This window comes from Hemicordylus capensis, chromosome 3 (assembly GCF_027244095.1).
Source record: "Hemicordylus capensis ecotype Gifberg chromosome 3, rHemCap1.1.pri, whole genome shotgun sequence".
Classification (NCBI taxonomy): Eukaryota; Metazoa; Chordata; class Lepidosauria; order Squamata; family Cordylidae; genus Hemicordylus; species Hemicordylus capensis.
The window spans coordinates 80,701,814-80,721,608 of record NC_069659.1 but is presented as its reverse complement, the minus strand read 5'-3'; the positions used below and the strand labels follow the sequence as shown (position 1 = coordinate 80,721,608).

Here is a 19,795-nt window from a genome sequence, read left to right as displayed (position 1 = left end):
TCACCCAGTTCCCAGCCCCTCCTCTAAAACCAGGTTCAGCAAGCAGGGGAGGTTGCCTACCCCCTCCCAGTGCCCGTGTGGAGCCACGGAATGCTGTGGAACGCAGCTTGAGGCTCCCTCCCCCGGGATACCATAGAGCCTGGATAACAGAGTGGGCTGCAAAGCACAGCAGAAGTTTGTTTGGGGAAAGCCTGTCCAGCAAACAGCACTGAGCTTCCTTAAAGTGGCAGGCACCTTGCAAATGAGCCCAAGGGAAAATATGAACATAGGAAGCTGTCTTCCACTGAGTCAGACCATTAGTCCATCCAGCTTAGTACTGTCTTAGTCCTGTTGACACAGGCTGGCTGTGGCTTCCTGAGGCTCTCAGGTTGGATTCCTGCTCAGCCCGACCTGGAGATGCCAGGCAGGGAGCACAACTCCTTCTTCCTATAGCAGCCCTATCCCCTAAGGGGAATAGTTGCACAGACACATGTCATACTCTTCATTCATTTTACATTTTACTAGCTGACCCTGCACAGAGCATCTGTGTGGTCTTGCATTGAGCATGTGGCATTGCACCCCCACAATGCTCTCGCTCGCTCTCACCACCCCCGCTCTCCCCCGCAAGTCTCTCGCCACTCCCGCAACGCTCTCGCTCACTCTCACCACCCCCGCTTGCCCCCTGCAAGTCTCTTGCCACTCCCGCAATGCTCTCACTCACTCTCGCCACCCCCGCTCGCCCCCCGCAAGTCTCTCACCACTCCTGCAATGCTCTCACTTGCTCTTACCACCCCCGCTTGCCACCCGCAATGCTCTCGCTCACTCTTGCCACCCCCGCTCGTCCCCCGCAAGTCTCTCGCCACTCCCGCAATGCTCTCGCTTGTTCTCGCATCCCCTGCAAGTCTCCCCCCTCGCAGGTCTCATGCTCCTGCTCTCTGTCCTCTGTCTTTCTATCTCCGTCTTGCAGTCCTTGCTTCTTCCTGCCACTGCCAGGGAGTGTCGCCTGCTCGCCTGACAGCCTCTGAGCTCCCTGCTGCTTCACTGCACCCCACCCCCCTCAAACCGTCAAACTGTCACTGCTTTCCAACTGCCCTGTAGGGTGCATGGCCCATCAAGAAGAATTAATAATATAGAATATCCCACTCTTCCTCCAAGGAGCCCAGAGCACTGTACTACATACTCAAGTTCCTCCTCACAACAACTCTGTGGAGTAGGTCAGGCTGAGAGTGAAGTGACTGGCCCAGAGTATCATGGCTGAATGGGGATTTTTGTGCTCCTTCCTGTACCCTGCAAGTCACTGGACAAGAGCAGGAGTGTCCCTGCCCTTGCCTGCAGCTGCCCTTGCCTGCAGTGTGGTGTAGTGGTTAGTGTGCTGGACTAGGACTGGGTAGACCTGAGTTCAGATTCCCAGCACCCTTGCTCTATCCAGGCGGAAACTGCACAGGTGATGGGGCTGCTGGAGGGGCGGAGGGAGTGTTGCTGCTGTAGCTGCTGCTGCTGGGAGCCAGTTCAACGGGAATCGGGCTAGAGATGCACTTAGCAGAGGTGCTGAGGGAGCAGCCCAAGAATCAAGTCCCTGCCCTGCTCAGAATCCAGGGAAAGGCAAGTTAGGGAGCAGCAGCAGTCTTGCCAATGCTCTCAACCTTCCCAAGCAGACAGCGGCTGCTCTGGGTGGGTCCGACAACATCTCCAACAGGCAGGGAGTGGGTAGGATGGCCGGCTGACCTTCCAGCAGGCAGGGGAGCTTCTTCTCAGAGCACAACGGGCCCGCTGCACATCTCACCTCCAGAGACTCCCAGAGGTTCGGCCCGCTGTTGCGCTCGCTTCCAGGCTGGGCCATGGCGGTGGCAACAGAACTGGCCACTGCTAACCAGAGCCATTCTGTGGCACCCCGCTGGAGGATGCGGCTCTCCTTCCTGGGTGTGCTCCTGCCCTCACACCTCGCAGCTGTGCGAGAGGGTGCCCTTCATACCCTGCGAGGGGATGTTGAAATGCGCTCAATGCAGGCAGTGTGTGGGGCCCTCAAACATGTGGGGCCGTAGCATATGGCCAGTGGATGGGGTGGGTGGATGGATGTTCAGCATCAGCATCACCCACCTGCTGCTGAGCCAAACTGCTGATCTTTGCAAGTATTCTAGCCACCATATGTGCGGGGGGCGGAGGGGCTGGAGCTGGCCCCCGTGGTGGCGGGGTGTGTGTGTGGAACAGTAGTGACTGCTAGACTGACAGACTGTCCACGCAAGGGTCACTGAGGCAGAGGGTCAGCCCAGCAGCTGCTCCAGCTCTGCCCGCCACTGCCCCGGTGGGTGGGTGGGGGGGGACGGTGCTCACATGGTGACTGGGATACTTGCAAAGTGTTTCGGCCTCATGGTGGCAATGGCAGCGATGGCGGAGGGCTTGCGGTGGCCGCAGGGGGCTCAGCGGTAGGCAGAGCAGCTCCTACACCCACTCGCCTGGTAACGTGAGTGGCCTCTGTGCACACGCAGAGGACCAAAATGGGGTGCAGATTGACTTCCCTGCTATTTGGGAGGCTGCCAGGGAGTGGCAGTGGCAGATTAATGGGGAGGCAGAGTCGCCACTTGGCTACGGCGGCAGTGGGGGGGCAAGGGGGGTTCTTACCGTCTACACACACTATACAGTGGGATCGGGGGTGGCATGGAGGTCACAGCTGCGGGGAGGGGGAGGGGGCAGAGTTGGTTCCCCTTCTCAAGCCATGCTTTTGTATGGTGGGATGGGGCAATGGGGGCTGCCACAGCAAGAGTGAAGGGGGTAGTGGCACATGTAGCAAGGAGGGCAGGTGCACACTCACCATTGCCTGCTTTTCTCCCCATCCACTGTGATCTGGGGGCAACTGGACAGGGGTGGTAAGAGACACAACTCATAGCCCTTGCCACCAGCTTAGTGCCTGGGCTAGTTGTGGGGCATCTGGCAGCTGCTCTCACCAGCATCTGGCAACTGCTCCAGGGGGCATCTGCTGTGTCCCTCCTGGATCTGGGGTGTGTGTTGGGGTTTATGTGTGTTCATGTTGGCTTTTGCTCTGCTGGCTGCTGCAGCAGCAGCTGCAGTGGTTCTCTTCTGTCTCCTGCCTTGTTGTGAGCAGGGTGTTTTGGGCATGGGGACAGAGTTCAATGCCTTTGACAGTGCTGCAGTTGCCAGGAAAGGGTTAACTGAGGCTACCAATCAGCGAGCAGCAGAGCGGGACTGCGGCTTGGAGCCCTCTGAGTGGTCTCCTTGGGTCACATGCTTGCCCCGTCCACTCAGGGGACTGCTTGTCATGGGTGTGGCTGGAGGACCAACAATGCTACCTGGGGCTGGAGAGAACCTCAAAATGTTGTTAACCATGTGTCGCTCACACTCCTTGCCGGGTTTGCAGCATGTGCCCGTCTGTTTGCTATGAGGTAAAAATAGAGTTCTATCTGCTTTCAGGAGGTTACCCTGTTTTCTGCTCCTCTGAATTGTTGGAAATTCCCTGTGCTGAGAGAATCCCTTTCTCATTATAGCAGAGTGCACAGAGGCACAGCACAGCGGTAGTTTAGTTAGGCATGTGTGTATGCTGAGAGTAAAGTAACTTGGAGCCAATTCATAGTTTCAAATCAATATAAAAGGCATTTATTAAGGAACTCCATTCTAGATAGGAAAGTGAGGAGTTAGGATCTCTAATCTATCTATCTAGCTGTATGCAGATAGATTCTGCATCCTCTCTGCACATATGGTGCAGGGAGAGAGGCTTGCCATGTTGCAAGGTAGTAGGGCAGGTAAGAAAAGAGAGAGAGGATGGAAGTTGGATCCCTAAGAGTAGCAATCTACATTTCAAAGGGATAGCATCAGAGCAGTGGAGGAGGGATGATCAATGTCTTGACTCTCTAGCCCTCTGACTTACTAGTCTGTCCTCCACTGTCTGAGACAAAGAGACAGCGCAAAGTACTTTAACTTCCAACATGAACAGCTTCATTATGTGCTGTATTTACTAAAGTAAATGTTACATATGTCACATATGTTACATATACATGTCTGGGCTTAACTGGAGATGGGGAGACAGGGGGCGTGTCCACTGACTGTGGGACAGCCATTCCAGTGGGGAACAGAAGAAGGAACGTTGGCAGGTCAGCGCGCCGTTACAGGGGAAGGGGACTTGGAAATCTAATATCTGTTTCCCCTTCTAGCTGTCCTGCCAGCTCTTTGACCTTGGGGAGCAGTGCCGACCACACTTGGAACCTCACCTTGCTCCTCTGTAATGCCAGGTCGGTCCATAACAAATCAGAAACCATCCATGATTTGATTCTGGATGAAGGTGCTGACCTGGTATGTATTACGGAGACCTAGCTGGGGGAGGCTGGGGGCCCAGTGTGGTCCCGGCTTCTCCCTCCAGGCTACTCTGTTGAGGAGCGGGTGAGGGACCGTGGGCGGGGAGGTGGAGTGGCTGTGGTCTATAAGAATAACCTTTCCCTTACCAGGATCCCTGTTAGAGTGTCAGACCATATCGAATGTGTGTACTTAAGGCTGGGACTAGGGATAGACTGGGACTTCTGTTGGTGTACCGATCGCCCTGCTGCTCAACAGAGTCCCTAACTGAGCTGACGGACTTTGTCTCGGACTTGGTGGAGTCCCCCAGGCTTGTGGTGCTGGGGGACTTCAATGTCCACTTTGGGACCAATTTGTCCCGGGGCGGCTCAGGAGTTCATAGCAGCCATGACGACTATGGGCCTATCCCAAAGGGTCTTGGGGCCGACGCACATTGCTGGTCACACGCTTGATTTGGTCTTTCACTCTGATCAGGGTGGTGCTCCGTGGGTGAGGAATCCTGTGATTTCCCCATTGTCATGGACGGACCACCATCTGGTTAAGGTCGGACTCACAATCACTTCCCACCTTCACAGGGGTGAGAGACCTATTAGGATGATCCACCTGAGAAGGTTATTGGATCCAATAGGATTTCAAGAAGCCTTGGAGAGATTTAGTGTTGTCTCTGCCAGTGATCCTGTTGATGCCCTGGTGGAACATTGGAACCTCAAACTCACTGCGGCAGTAGACATGATTGCTCCTAAGCGTCCTCTCTGACCTGCTTCAAAATTGGCCCCTTGGTATACGGAAGAACTACAGGGGCTCAAGCGGCGAGATAGATAACTGGAGCGCAAGTGGAGAAAGACTCGGCTTGAATCCGACAGATTGCAACAAAGAGCCCATTTCAAGACCTATGCTCACGCCATACGTGCGGCAAAGAAGCATGTATGGCCTTATTGCATCTGCAAGTTCACGTCCAGCAGAGTTGTTCAGGGCTGTGAAAGGGATAGTGAGTGCCCCTCCTCCCTTGAATCAGAATATGGAACCATCGATTACCCGCTGTGATGTGTTTAATGAATTCTCTGTGGAAAAAATCTCTCGTATTCGGGCCGACTTAGATTCCGTCTCCACAATTACCTCAGTGTCTGATATGGAGGTGTCCAGTGACTCCTCTTATGCAATTAGGTTGGATCAGTTCCATTTTGTGACTCCTGAGGATGTGGACAAGCTGATTGGAAAGGTGCAGCCTACCACCTGTTCTCTTGATCCTTGTCCGACATGGCTTATATTATCTAGCAGGGGGGTTGTTGTAGAGGGACTGGTAGAGATTATAAACGTGTCTCTGAGGAAAGGTAGGATGCCTCCTAGTCTTAAGGAGGCAATTATTAGACCGCTTTTGAAGAAGCCTACCCTGGATCCCTCGGATTTGAACAACTACAGGCCTGTCTCCAACCTTCCATGGCTGGGCAAGGTAACTGAGAGGGTGGTGGCCTCTCAGCTCCAGACAGTCTTGGATGAAACTGAGAGGCCACCACCCTCTCAGTTACCTTGCCTATAAACTGATTATATTGACCCATTTCAAACTGGCTTTCGGACTGGCTATGGGGTGGAGACTGCCTTGGTCAGCCTGATGGATGATCTCCAATTGGCAATTGTCAGAGGAAGTGTGACTCTGTTGGTCCTTTTGGACCTCTCAGTGGCTTTCGATACTATCAACCATGGTATCCTTCTGGAGCATCTGAGGGGGTTGGGAGTTGGAGGCACTGCTCTGCAGTGGTTCCGCTCCTACCTCTTGGGGAAGTTCCAGATGGTGTCCCTTGGAGACTGCTGTTCTTCAAAATCTGAACTTTTGTATGGTGTTCCCCAGGGCTCCATATTGTCTCCAATGTTGTTTAATATCTACATGAAACTACTAGGAGAGATCATCAGGAGATTTGGTGCAGGGTGCTACCAGTATGCTGATGACACCCAAATCTATTTCTCCATGTCAGCATCATTGGGAGAGGGCATAACCTCCCTAAATGCCTGCCTGGAGTCAGTGATGGGCTGGATGAGGGATAACAAACTGAGACTGAATCCGACTAAGACAGAGGTACTCATTGTGCGAGGTCAGAACTTGAGAGATGATTTTGTTCTGCCTGTTCTGGATGGGTTCACACTTCCCCAGAAGGAACAGGTACGCAGTCTAGGGGTCCTTCTAGATCCGAGCCTCTCCCTGGTGTCCCAGGTTGAGGCAGTGGCCAGAAGTGCCTTCTATCAGCTTCGGCTGATACGCCAGCTGCGTCCGTTTCTTGAGGTGAACGAACTCAAAACAGTGGTACATCTGCTGGTAACCTCCAGACTGGATTACTGTAATGCACTCTATGTGGGGTTGCCCTTGTGCATAGTCTGGAAACTTCAGCTGGTCCAGAATGCGGCAAATCTCCTCACCCAGGCTTTTAATTAATGTTGTTTTAATTGGTTTTAATACTGCTTTAAAGTATTTTTATATTGTTGTGATGTGTGTCTCCCCCCCCCCCATTTTTGTCTTAACGAATGTTTTATATTGTTTTTATTTTGTTGTAAACTGCCCAGAGACCTAAGTTTTGGGCAGTATAAAAATGTTTTAATAAATAAATAAATAAAAATAAAATATATGCGAAAGACTTCCTCATCCATTAACAAAACAGTATTATGTTATGTTTCCCCCTGAAAATATTATCGCAAGTGTAGACAATGTCTAAATTGTATAATCTAAAGATATGTAGAGGGCATAGGAATATGTATGTCCTCTCAGTCAGACTCATGGTTTGTACTGATGCACATTATCACCTACTTTAAAAACAATAGTGGTTTCAACATGAAATTATTGCTCATTTCATTAAGAAAATAATAATCATCTAGATTTGAATAGAAGCACACTGTTTATGGATGAATTCCAATATTAAATTAGAAGACAGTAGAGCACAGGATACAATCCATGAAAGAATCACAAATGGTAAAAGGAAAACCTCTCTAAACAGGGTTTTGCAGTGTGTGTAGAGGGGCAACTCAGATGATCATCCTTTACACATGAGTAAAGGATGCTCTGAAACCATGTTAACAAATGTTCTTATTATCAAGGGCTACGTTAAGTGGCACAGTGGAGAAATGCTTGAGTAACAAGCAAAAGGTTGCCAGTTCGAATCCCCACTGTTACTATATCAGGCAGAAGATATCTACAGTAGGAGGATGCTGAAAGGCATCATACTGTGCAGGGAAAGTCAATGGTAAACCCCTCCTATATTCTACCAAAGAAAACCACAGGGCCCTGTGGGCTCCAGGAGTCGAAGTCAACTTGACAGCACATTTTATCTTTACCTTACTAATCTGATGGCTATTAGCCACCTCCAGCCTCAGAGGCAAGATGCCTCTAAATACCAGTAGCAGGGGAGCAACAGCAGGAGAGAGGGTATTCCACCTCACCTCTTGCCTGTGGGCTTCTCAGAGGCACTTAGTGGAATGTGTGAATTAGGATGCTCTGTGAAGCACTGTGTGAAGCAGGATGCTAGGCTAGATAGGCCTTGGGCTGCTCTCATGTTCTTATCCCTTAGTGATACCGGGGTGGGTTCATTCTCAGTGCAGCCTTGACATTAACATGTGTAGGAGGGCTGTGGGGGCCACATTCACCTGAAACAGCTCTGTATAAATTTTTGTGCTTTTAAACATTTAGCTTCTTGCTTGCTGGTCCAGCATACTTTAACAGTCACACAGTAAGAGGTGTCATCTGATCCAACAAGGTCTAAGTTATACTGATCATGCCTATAATTAATCAGTGCAGGACACTTTCTGAGGCTCTTCACACGATGGGAGAAAATCGGGCTAGCAGAGGCTAGCCGGATTTTCTCCCATCGTGAGAACCACCAGGCTCGGCTGCGAGCCCGGTGGTTCTTAAGCAGGTCACCCGCTTAAGTAGCCCTGCCCTTAAACTGGGTTTGTGGAGCAAGTGCTCTGCAAACCTGGTTTTTCTAATTGTGTATTGGCACAGTGCAGCTCCACGGCATGGCAACTGACAATAAGACCCCTGACCGGGAGGCTCAAAAGCAGCCTCCTGGCTCGGAGGTCTCTCCAGCATGCCCTGCGCACTCGTGCAGGGGATGCTGGAACTTCCAGGGACCACATAGCCCCTGATCCACCCAGCCCCCGCCAGCTCCATAATGGAGCTGGCAGTCATGTGGGTGGCCGGTTCAGCCACCTGGAGCAGCCTGACTGCTCGTGTGCAGGGAGAGTGGGCTAAGCCCGCTCTCCCCGCTAACCCTCCCAAGGTGGGTCTCCTTGATTGTGAGACCCGCCTCTCTGTCTTCTTCACTACCCTAGCCTCTCTGGGTAGCCCTCATTTTAACCCAGGCTTAAAGTGAGGTAGAAGGACCAACATGCACCTCCTACCTCACTTGCCAGTTCGTGGAGCTCCACGCTGGCAGCTGGCAGCCATCTTAATCATAGAGTCAGGGGGAAGGAGTGACCAGACAGCACAGAGCTTTCCTAATGCACCTCACTGCTCTCATGGTGCATTGTGAGATACCTGGCAGCCCCAGTTGTCCCCCCACTGTACGCTCTGGTAATCTGGGGGAAGGCAGGTCAGCTCCCTTGTGGTTTTGTGACCGATCTGATTCAATGATACACATTCAATTTTGTTTGCATGTAAGCCTCAATGCTTTCATTTCCTGTCTAAGTTCACCTGAAGATTTTAATGACTATTCTGTATTATTTTGCAAGCAGGGGATTAAAAACCCAAAGCAAAGTTGAAAATCAGTGTGATAGCTACTCTCCAAATAACTCACAAATTACCTGTGTATATTTTTCAGATTGTGATGGCCTGTGTATGAGAAGCAAACCACACATGATCTATATGCTATGTTATTTACTAGAAGAAAAAGTATCCTTCTTCCCCTATCACTAGGAAATTTGGGACCATCAGAACATCTGAAACTTGCACACTTACACACACATATACATACAGAGAGAGAGAGAGAGAGAGAGAGAGAGAGAGAGAGAGAGAGAGAGAGAGAGAGAGACCTACCTCGAGGTCATTCTCACGACCAGGCAGGCGGGGCAGCATGGGGGGGGGGAGGCTTCCCAATCCTTGCTTTTCCCCAGACGATCCTTGGAAGCCTGATGGGACCATGCACCGTACTCCACCGTACTCTATGCAGCATGGAGCAGAGCTGATCACTCTGAGGCTGGGACTAATTGTCCCAGCCTCCAAGAATCTCAGAATGCACCACGTGAGTGTGTGGTTCATTGCAAGTCTCTCCCCGCCCCCCAGCGATGGGCAGGCTCCTGTCAGTGTTGCAGTGCTGGTTGAAAGCAGCTGGCGCTGATAGATGGTCAGGGAAATGTGGTTAAGGGAGCGCTCACTCCCTTAACCTCATTCAAGTGGTGGGCTTCTGTGGTGTTTGCCACCAAGGTGCTACCAGAATCTGGTTGGCTCCCATGGGTTTCCAAGGCAGCCAAGCCCAGGCTTAACTGCTCTAGCCCGGTCTTGGCTGCTTGTGAGAACAGACTGAACATGTTCTTTATCTGCCTTATTTATTTTTTGTATTTATTTATCATATTTTAATACCACCTGGTATGTACATCTCTATTGCCTTCCCTAGCATTTCCTCTAGCAGGCTGGGGAAGAGAGTTAATAAGCTTTGTATAATGTATATGCCATACTATATATTGCATTTATCTAAATCCAAGACTAGGTTTATTCAAAGTTATTTTATGTTAGAAATTGGGGGATCATCTTACATTTCGGGTCCTCTTCTACAATTTGGGGAAACTAGTATAACCTATATTTAATCCACATTTTTAAAGGAGGTTATCTTAAATTCAGGGTCATCCTCTATTTGGGTAAATGATGATGATGATGATGATGATGATAATAATTACTTGCTCTTCCTCCAAGGAGCCCAGAGCGCTGTACTACATATTTACGTTTCTCCTCACAACAACCCTGTGAAGTAGGTTAGGCTGAGAGAGAAGTGACTGGCCCAGAGTCACCCAGCTAGTATCATGGCTGAATGGGGATTTGAACTCAGGTCTCTCCGATCCTAGTCCAGCACTCTAGCCACTACACCATGCTGGCTCTCCTAAATTACAGTAGCGTATGCAATAACAAAAGTCCTAATTCCCAATGCCCGCTTGGGAATGTGGCCTGTAATTTCTTTTACCTCTTTCTCTATTGGAAGAGAATAAGAGATTTAAACACTGCACATAGGTAATTCTATATCTGTCTATCTATTTCCCATCCACTGGGAAAACTGACTACAGAGCATATCCTTGGATATAGAACTCTAATTTCTTAGCTGAGTGGGCCAAGTTTATTTGCAGGATCAGCACAATAATCTGGAAAACAAGAGATATAGCAGAATCTATGACTCAAGTCCATAGCTAGAGGGACACAGAACTAATACAAATATAAGCATTTTAATAAGCATATTATTCTTGGTAGCCGGTAACCTTTGTCAGTGTTAATATATCACTTTTAAAGCAATAGAAGCCATCTGCCATAGATGTTTCCAAGCATCCGGCCAGTTACCAGAATAGTGTACCATGGTAGAGGCTTACCTTTATTATAAGATTGGCTTGAGCTAAGATTTGCTTTGGTTTCTAAGCCAAATTCAAACATGCTCTGCAAAGCATTCCCAATACCTGCTCATGTCAGTCCTGATACCAAATAGGTTAATTTGTTGCTCTCTTCCTCACCTGTCACATTTCCTTTCAAGGAAGCACTATGCATCTATCTTTCTGTAGTAGTTTGCATGCGTGCCCCAGATAGGTTCTAACATTTTAGCTAGATTATATAAGGAAAGTCCTGACAAAAGATGTATCTGCTTTAAAAAATGGCTTACACTGATTTTTAATCAGAAATCCTTGAGATGTGTTAGCTAATTACCGTTACCATCCCCTTTGCTCATATGAGACAAGGTTAGCTTTCTTATTGATGATAAAAAGAAATAGCTCATCCTTTGGAGGGCACTTAGAATGGAAACAGCTTTTCACGGATTAATTTTAAGAGGGCTCTAGAGGGTTATTTTCATATTTTGCAATGTGTAATTTAAACATGTAGGTAATGTACTCTTTTGACCTTTTATTTGTACCATTTCTGATTTTAAGCCATGGAATGTGACACTGGTGCACTTCATCATTCAGGATCTGCTGCTTTGGGATATGTTTAGGATACAGTTGTAGCTGCAAATATTTTCATATTATATATTGAAATATTTTCATGGGAACACTAGAATAGGGCAGGAAGAATCAGAAACAGAACAAAGAAGCAGTGAGCCTTTTCTCATGACTGGTGAGAAGGGCTCCAGAGCAGGCTGCCAAGAAGGCGGGTTACACAATGAATGCAACAAAATATTTATACACCGCTTTTCAACAAGAATCCCCAAAGTGGTTTACATACATACATACATACACACACACACACACACACACACACACACACACACACACACACATATAAAATGGCTCTCTGTTCCCAAGGGACTCCCCATGTAAGAAAATTTCTGGTGTCTCTCATAAGAGAGACACCACCAAGAGCCACTGGAGGGGTGCTGTGCTGGGGATGGATAGGGCTAATTGCTCTCCCATTACTAAATACAAGATAATCACCACTTTTAAAAGGTGCCTCTTGCCTCAGTTAGCAAGGGTTAGACTTACCTTCCCCATAGATGACCGTTCCTCCTGTGCTTGGCATGCTCCCCCCCCCCCTGCGCCCAGATGATTCCCCATGCACTCAGGCAACCGGGAGGGTCGGGGGCCAGGATATGTCATCCTGGCCCCAAAATACCACAATGCTCTGCATGAGTCCATGGTTTGCCACTGTGGTACCACTGTGATCAGGTCCTATCCCAGCCATTCACATGCATGTGCAAAACCAGGCTGGGCTCCCTTAGCCCGGTTGTGCATGCATGTGTGAATAGCCTCAGTAACTTAATTTGTATGTTATAGACCCAGGGGCTAAATTGGTTCTCACACCCAGCCTAAGGGTGACTTGTAACAGTTGAGAGAATCCACTAACCACATTTCACATTTAGAGCCGGGTCTCACAATCAGTGAGACCCAGTTTCTGAAGCAGAGCGGGAGCCCGATCCGGCTGCCCACACAATTGCTGGCTCCGTGACGGAGTCGGCGGGGGCTGGGGAGTTCGTGGGCTGCACGATGAGGCCGAGAGCGCGCAGGGCATACCGAGGAGACCCCCGGAGCCGGGAGGAAGCTTTTCACCTCCCCTCTGCAGCGCGGAGCCGCACCATGGCTACTCACGATCGGGAATCCCAGGTTTGCGGAGCACTTGCTCCGCAAACCTGGGCTTAGGGGAAGGCTACAAAAGCAGGCTAGCTGCTTGTAAGCCACCGGGCTCGCCTGCAGTTTACACAAGCAGCAAAAATCGGGCTAGGCTCTCCTAGCCCGATTTTTGCTTTTCGTGAGAAAAGCCCCATATTATTCCAGAATAGTCTTCTCAAATACTCATATCTGTACCTCTTAATAACCCACTCCGGCAGAAAAACTCTGACATTCTATGAAACAGGTTAATGGGTCCCTTGTCCATACTCCACTGAGTTACTAGTCATCACTTAATTCCAAGCTGGCACACAAACCAGACCAGAATTCCCTGGAGTAGGGAATCAGGTGACACTAGAGAGCCAGTCCTGTGTCTATATAATGTAAAGTGTCCTTCCGCTGCTTTGAAGATTAGGGAAGTGTGCTCCAAAAGGAGACGTTTAACCCTTTGCCAATCTAAATCTTAACATGCAAAAACCCACTACTCTTCACTCTGCAGAGTGGGGGGAATGTTGTGAAAATATGACAAACCTGTATTTCTCTCTCTCTCCTCCATAGATCTAATAATAGCTTCTGGGAAAGGAACAACTTAGCACCAGAAAGCACAATGAAATAAATAAAGGATTGACATCCTTCATCTGTCTGCTGATCAAGTAATGAAGGTGTTGCCAATGAGTTTTAAAAAACGGATCTAGGAGATTCTAACCATGGATGACCCACCTGAACTCTAGTTTTGTCAATAGTGAATACCTACACTTTCAGATAAACATCCTAACCATATCCTGAATGCTGGTAATACTGAATCTCATAGACATGGCAAAGCATATATTTACACTGGGTCTAACACAAACAGTAGCAGAAGGACTGAATATTATCACCAACCCAATCTGTAACCTCTTCTTATAATATAATACTGAAATCAGAAACTCTCATTCTAAAACAGCAAAAGAAAATCAACAAACATTTACAGTAAACATCCTTGTACTTGAATGAATAAATGCATGAATGAATGGATGGATGATCATTCAGTTTCAGGCCAAAGGGATGCACAATGAGAACCAGCTGCTGCAAAGTATCATGTAAGTGTTAACTACAATGTAGCCATACACAATAGGAATCAGGTCCACATGATTCAATGTAGATTGCAGTGTAAAGTGCCATTGATGAGGCAAACAAAGGAGATTAGAGCATGGGAAATTTAAGATAAGGAAATTGCATGCACTTGCAAAGGGAGGTGATGAAACTACACACTCAGTCAAGAAAAGTGAAAGCAAGCCATGAAATGGAAATTGGTGATTATTTTTGAGCATGACGGGAAATGAAATCGAATGACTGTGCTCTCTTATGAATAGTGTTGAAAGAATTCAAAGCTGTATGCTCAGTGAAAAGTTTGCTATCTTGAAAAGGGGAAAAAGAAATCAAGCATTCAGTTATAGCGAGTAAGTAGATAAAGAAAACTTGATCACATTGGAATGTGGGCAAAAGATTGTGAGGTGTGTTTTGTTTTTATGTTAATTTCTTTGTCATTCTTAGCCACATACATCCAAATACATAGCTAAGTGTTATCTACTCATTACTTGCAATAGCAAAATTTCAAAAAGAAAAGTATACAGTTTGGACACTACTAAACATACATGGTCATCTAGAACATTCACAGAAGGGAAGTTTTAACTTGATTGAGCTGCATCCTCCATGGAGTCAAAGCTAGCACAGACTTTTCCTAAGTAATCTTTATGGGTTAGCTGACCATGTGCATGCCAATGCCGCATGGAGGCAGCCGAAAATAGTGTAGCAGCTGCATGAGGCCTTTTGGAGAGCGGGCACTGTTGCCAGAAAAGTGGTGTGGCAGACACAAGCAGGTAAGGAGTTCCTTACCTGCTTTATAAGGGAACCACTCCCCTCCCTGCCGGTGGCTTAACAAATAGCCTATGCACACCCCTATCTGGTATTTCCAACTAGTATGTAAATGTAACACAAAAGTAAGCTCTGGCATATTTTTCTCCAATATACCCATTTTAAAACTTCAAAATCCACAGATTTATCCTATTCTGTTAATTTTATTTTATTTCTCAAATTTGTACACTGCCCCAAACATTCATCTCTGGGCAGTTAGAAATAGCATAAAACAAGTTTAAAACACATACAACAACTTAAAACAATTTAATAATTTAAAATAAACCAGAGATTAAAACCTATAAAATTTCAAAGAGCTGAGAAAGCTTGGAGGAAAAGATGGGTTTTCAGGTGTTCTTTTAAAATTGCCAGGGATGGGGAGGATCGTATCTCAGCAGGGAAGGCATTCCACAATCTGGGGCAGCGACCGAGAAGGCCCATCTCTGTGCAGCCACCAGACGAGTTGGCGGTAACTGGAGACGGACCTCCTCAGATGACCTCAATGGGCGGTAGGGCTTGTAGTGAAGAAGATGCTCTCTTAGATACCCAGGGCCTAAGCCATTTAAGGCTTTATAACTAGCACTTTGTATTTTGTCCAGAAACCTATTGGCAGCCAGTGTAGCTCCATCAGTAAAAGAGTAACATGGTCTCTCCAAGATGACCCAGAGACCAACCTGGCTGCCGTGTTCTGAACTAACTGAAGTTTCCAGACTATGTACAAAGATAGCCCCACGTAGAATGCATTACAGAAGTCAAGTCTGGAGGTTACCAACAGATGTACCACTGTTTTGAGGTCATTGATCTCAAGAAATTGGCGCAGCTGGTGTATCAGCCGGAGCTGATAGCAAGCACCCCTGGCCACCGCCTCATCCTGAGAAACCAGGGAGAAGTGTGAATCCAGAAGTACTCCCAGACTGTGAACCTGTTCCTTTTGGGGAAGTGTGACCCCGTCTAGAACAGGTAGATCAAAATTGTCTCTGGAGTTCTGACCCCGCACAATAAGTACCTCCGTTTATCAAACTATACTATCTCAAAGCCTTGATGACTCCCCCAACACCTCTGTAATTTGTATTTTGCTTCTGCTATTTCATGATCCTGTCCATTTAGATTGGTGTTCACAGCTGTAAGTTGTTGTCTTACTGCATTTTGCTGCAGTAGTGCTTTACCAGCACAATGCAACAGTGGCCAGCGACACAAGGCACCTTTCACTGTAAATTAGTAGGTGCTTACCTCTCCTCCTACCACACTTGAAAGCTGTTCAGAGCAGCAGCATGTTGCCCAGCACCAGCTGCAGCAGAGGGTGGCCATTTTCAAATGGCCTCCATGCATGTGTGGAGGCCAGCTGAGTGGCAGAGCTGATCCTCCACCACAGCGAGTGCAGGGTGGCATGCTGCTGCTCTGAACAGCTTTCAGGTGTGGCAGGAGGAGAGGTACAGTTAAAGGTACCTCCTGCCACCCCCCGGTAGTGTCTGCACTGGTGGCCACTGGCACAATGTGAGAGGAGAGCTGGTCTTTTGGTAGCAAGCATGACTTGTCCCCTTAGCTAAGCAGGGTCCACCATGATTACATATGAATGGGAGACTAGAAGTGAGAGCACTGTAAGATATTCCCCTCAGGGGATGGATCCACTCTGGGAAGAGCAGAAGGTTTCAAGTTCCATCTCTGGCATCTCCAAGATAGGGCTGATTGAGATTCCTGCCTGCAACCATGGAGAAGCCGCTGCCAGTCTGTGAAGACAACAATACTGAGCTAGATAGATCAATGGTCTGACTCAGTATATGGCAGCTTCCTATGTTCCTAATGTGAGTTCAAATCATTTTACAGCATTCACAATGCTGGGACCAATTTGAACCAAATTTGGTACAGTTGTAGTGACACATAGGAGGAACACCACAGTGGTGTAATTTGTAATGATATCATCCATCACAATTCAAGAAGGTGGATGCATGAACATTTGACCTGCAAGTGGGCTAACTTGTGAGCCACCTAACTGATCTGAACAAAGTTCAGAACAGTTGTAGGGATACATAAGGAAAACTCAATGACATAGTTTGTGATGATGCCATCCACTCCAGTTCAAGATGGTGTGTGTGTGTGTGTGTGTGTGTGTGTGTGTGTGAACATTTTAGACAGAAGAGGGCTAACATGTGAATCACCTAATTGATCTGAGCAAAATTTGGTGCAGCTGAAGGGATACATAGGGACACCACAATGGCACAGTTTGTGGTAATGTCATCCACTCCAATTGAAGATTGTAGACACATTAATGTTTGAAGCACAAGTGGGTCTACCTTTTGAACTGCCTAACTGATTTCAATCAAATTTGGTACAGCTGTAGGGATGCCTCAGAGGCATAGCTTGTGATGATGTCATCTATCCCAATTCAAGATGGAGGATGAATGAATATTTGAGGCACAAGTGGGCTAACTTCTGAACCCCCTAAATGATTTGAATCAAATTTGGTACAGTTGTGGGGACACATAGGGACACACCTCGATGGTATAGTTTGTAATGATGCCATCCATCCCAATTCAAGATGGCAGAAGTGTGAATGTTTGAGGCAGAAGTGGGCTAACTTGTGAAGATGGTAATTATCAATTAAGGTTACAGTGAAAGGAAAGTGTTCAGATTCGTTCTTACCAGAACTTCTTGTTTTACCTCCTTTATGTTTCTTTCAGTTACCTGTTTTATCATTTCCCCTCCCACTTTTAGTAGCTGGGTTATGCATCAGTAAGATGAACTATGAAACCAGAACCATTTAATGGACCAAAGCAGATTATTTTATTTATGTGTCTGTTTGTTTGTTGTTGTTGTTATTCACAAACTGCACAAATAAATGTTGACAGCTGAGAGAGTTGCCCGCACTGCTGCAAGGCCCTACAGATCAAATCAGTGCAGCTGTGGAGGTAGGCTGCTTCGTGCCTACTAAGCACTGCACACTTGCAATTGTGATTCTACTTCCATTGGAAAGTAATTGTGCAATGTTCACTAGGAACAGAACAGCCCACCTCTGAAGCAGTGCTACTGCTACTGCTACTACTACTATTATCATTATCATTTATTTTGAAAGACTACCTCTTAACTGTAGATGGCATACATAAAATAGAAATTGGTCTGTTACAGATCTATTAATTAAAATGGCTGCCATCCAGAGCACCAAACCACATGTGTAAAGACATTGGGCTAGACCAAACTGTTGCACTAGCCAAGTTGTGTTAAGTCTGGAGCTTGTGGTTCAGACTCGTACTGTGCTACCACAAGTAGAGGCCACCGGACCTTGGGACACCAGTCCATAGCCTCCAAGGACTGGGGAGCATCCAAATGGAGGGGGGGGGGCTCCTGCAGCCACCATGCACCCACCCTACCCTACCCTACCCCTCCACACTGTACCTCCATTTTTTGGCATAATTTAAGCCACCATGTGTATGACCGAGGGGTGGTGGCCACAGGGTGGTCTGGGGGTTGAGCCGAGCAGGCCTCACTCCCCCCACTTCCAGTGGCAGTGGCCGGAGCAACTGCTGGGCCTGCCCATTTGGCCCAGTGGCCCTTGATAACTGCGAGGATCTCCAGCATGCCTGCACAGTTGAAATAGATTGTCGCAAGCCTGTGACGCCATGGGCTTGCGATGATCTATTTCAACCACCTAGGCATGCTGGAGCACCTCGCAGTTATCAAGAGCCACTGGGTCAAATGAACAGGCCCAGCAGTCGCTCTGACCACCACTGCTGGGGTAGGGGGAGGTGAGTACTGCTCAGCTCACTCCCAGCCCTCGGCTGCCACCCCCCAACCACACACATGGCAGCTTAAATTATAGGGGAAAAAAACAAAACATCATGGAGGTACGGTGCGACAAGGCAGTATCAGGGTGGCTGCAGGAGTTCTAAGTTAGAAAATGATTTCTGGAAGCTGTTCCACAACTTTGATCCTCCTGTGGCCTGAAGATTTCTCCAAGTCAAAATCTTGTTGTCTTGGGGTGTTTTTTTTTAAAGGTGGATGGCATAGGTTAACATGATTTAGATGGTGGATTTGTTCTGTTTCTGCTACCAAGTCTTCTATTTCACAAACTGTGTTTGTGTTTTGATGCACTGCTCACATATCTTTGGAAAGCAATGAGCTATTTTTCTTAAATAAACAAATAAGTACCAAGGAAACGCCACACTTCAATGAAATTTCCACAGACATTGGTGTATGATTGCTACCTCTTGGCTGAGGGCCAAGTTAGCTGCTCTAATATATAATAGAAATCTGGAGAAAATCAAATTTTGAAACAACCTCCAAGCATCAATCCTCTGTTCCACACAGCTCCAAGTAAGCTGCCATAGCACTATGAATTTAACCTTAATCCTTTGGTTCGCCCAGAATTCATCAGGCAGTGCTGACTTGAGCTTACTGGCATTTCACTTTGGAGTTTGCAGAGAAGACAGTAGTAGATCTCTAGCTTATGATATATTTTATATGTGTTTTTACTTATGAACTTTATGGGAATCTCCTACCTATCCATTTGTCATTTCTTTTTTCTGTTTTAAAGACAGAATACAAATTAAACTTTATTTGCTCACCTATTGCCTTCATAAACCATTCAGCAGACTTCTTTGAAAATATTTCCTGACTTTCGAGAAGTCCCAAGAAAGCTATTAAAAAAATAAGCTATTCCATTTGTGTTCTCCCTGTGTGATAGAGACTGTTTCATCTTAATGGTTCTTTCTACCATTATCTTTCTCCATGTGCTCTATTGACCCACTGAAAATGCAACACAATTATGAAGCTTCAAAGCTATTTTATTCTCAAGGGATTTGCAAGCCCAAAGAAAGTGTCACCAGACAAGCGATACAAAAGATTGGTGGCATATGGGCACATCTGCTGTTGTTGCTTTTAATCCTCCATTTTGCAATAACCAATAGTTCATGCCATGCTAAACACAATCTCTTAAAGAGCAAGATAATAGCAGGCTTGCTCTGAAACTGCTGAAGTGAGCTTTCTTTTGCGAATGGTTCTTATATGCCATGCCCGCATAAGAGAAATAACATGATACCATGAACAGGAATTATCAGGGATTCATATTCATTGCCAATGTCTTATAAATGAAGTACACAATTCCATAAGCATTAATTATAACCTGTTTCTTATGGGGACTGTAATTTCGCTTAATTACACAAAAAGCAAAGATATATCAAAATAATAACTGCCTACAGCTATTGAGTTCTCTATCCTCTGTGGATGTGATACAACTAAACATAGGTTTTTGAACCAGAGAGATTACTATTGGCTATGAAATGCTCTTTCTTTTGCAGTAAACTTTAATTTCTTGACACTGATGTTTCTTGTTACCAGGCTAACCTTTCAGATATCC

The 19,795-nt window shown here is 47.0% G+C and overlaps 1 long non-coding RNA gene across 1 annotated transcript in view; it reads left to right on the top strand.

Moving 5' to 3' along the window:
- Nucleotides 1-3,289: 3,289 nt before the first annotated feature.
- The window catches only part of LOC128352017 (uncharacterized), a 40,456-nt gene continuing 23,950 nt past the window's right edge, over nt 3,290-19,795 (top strand). Inside the window, exon 1 of the long non-coding RNA XR_008320173.1 lies at nt 3,290-3,377. This is a non-coding gene — a long non-coding RNA (uncharacterized LOC128352017). The remainder of the gene's footprint in view (nt 3,378-19,795) is intronic.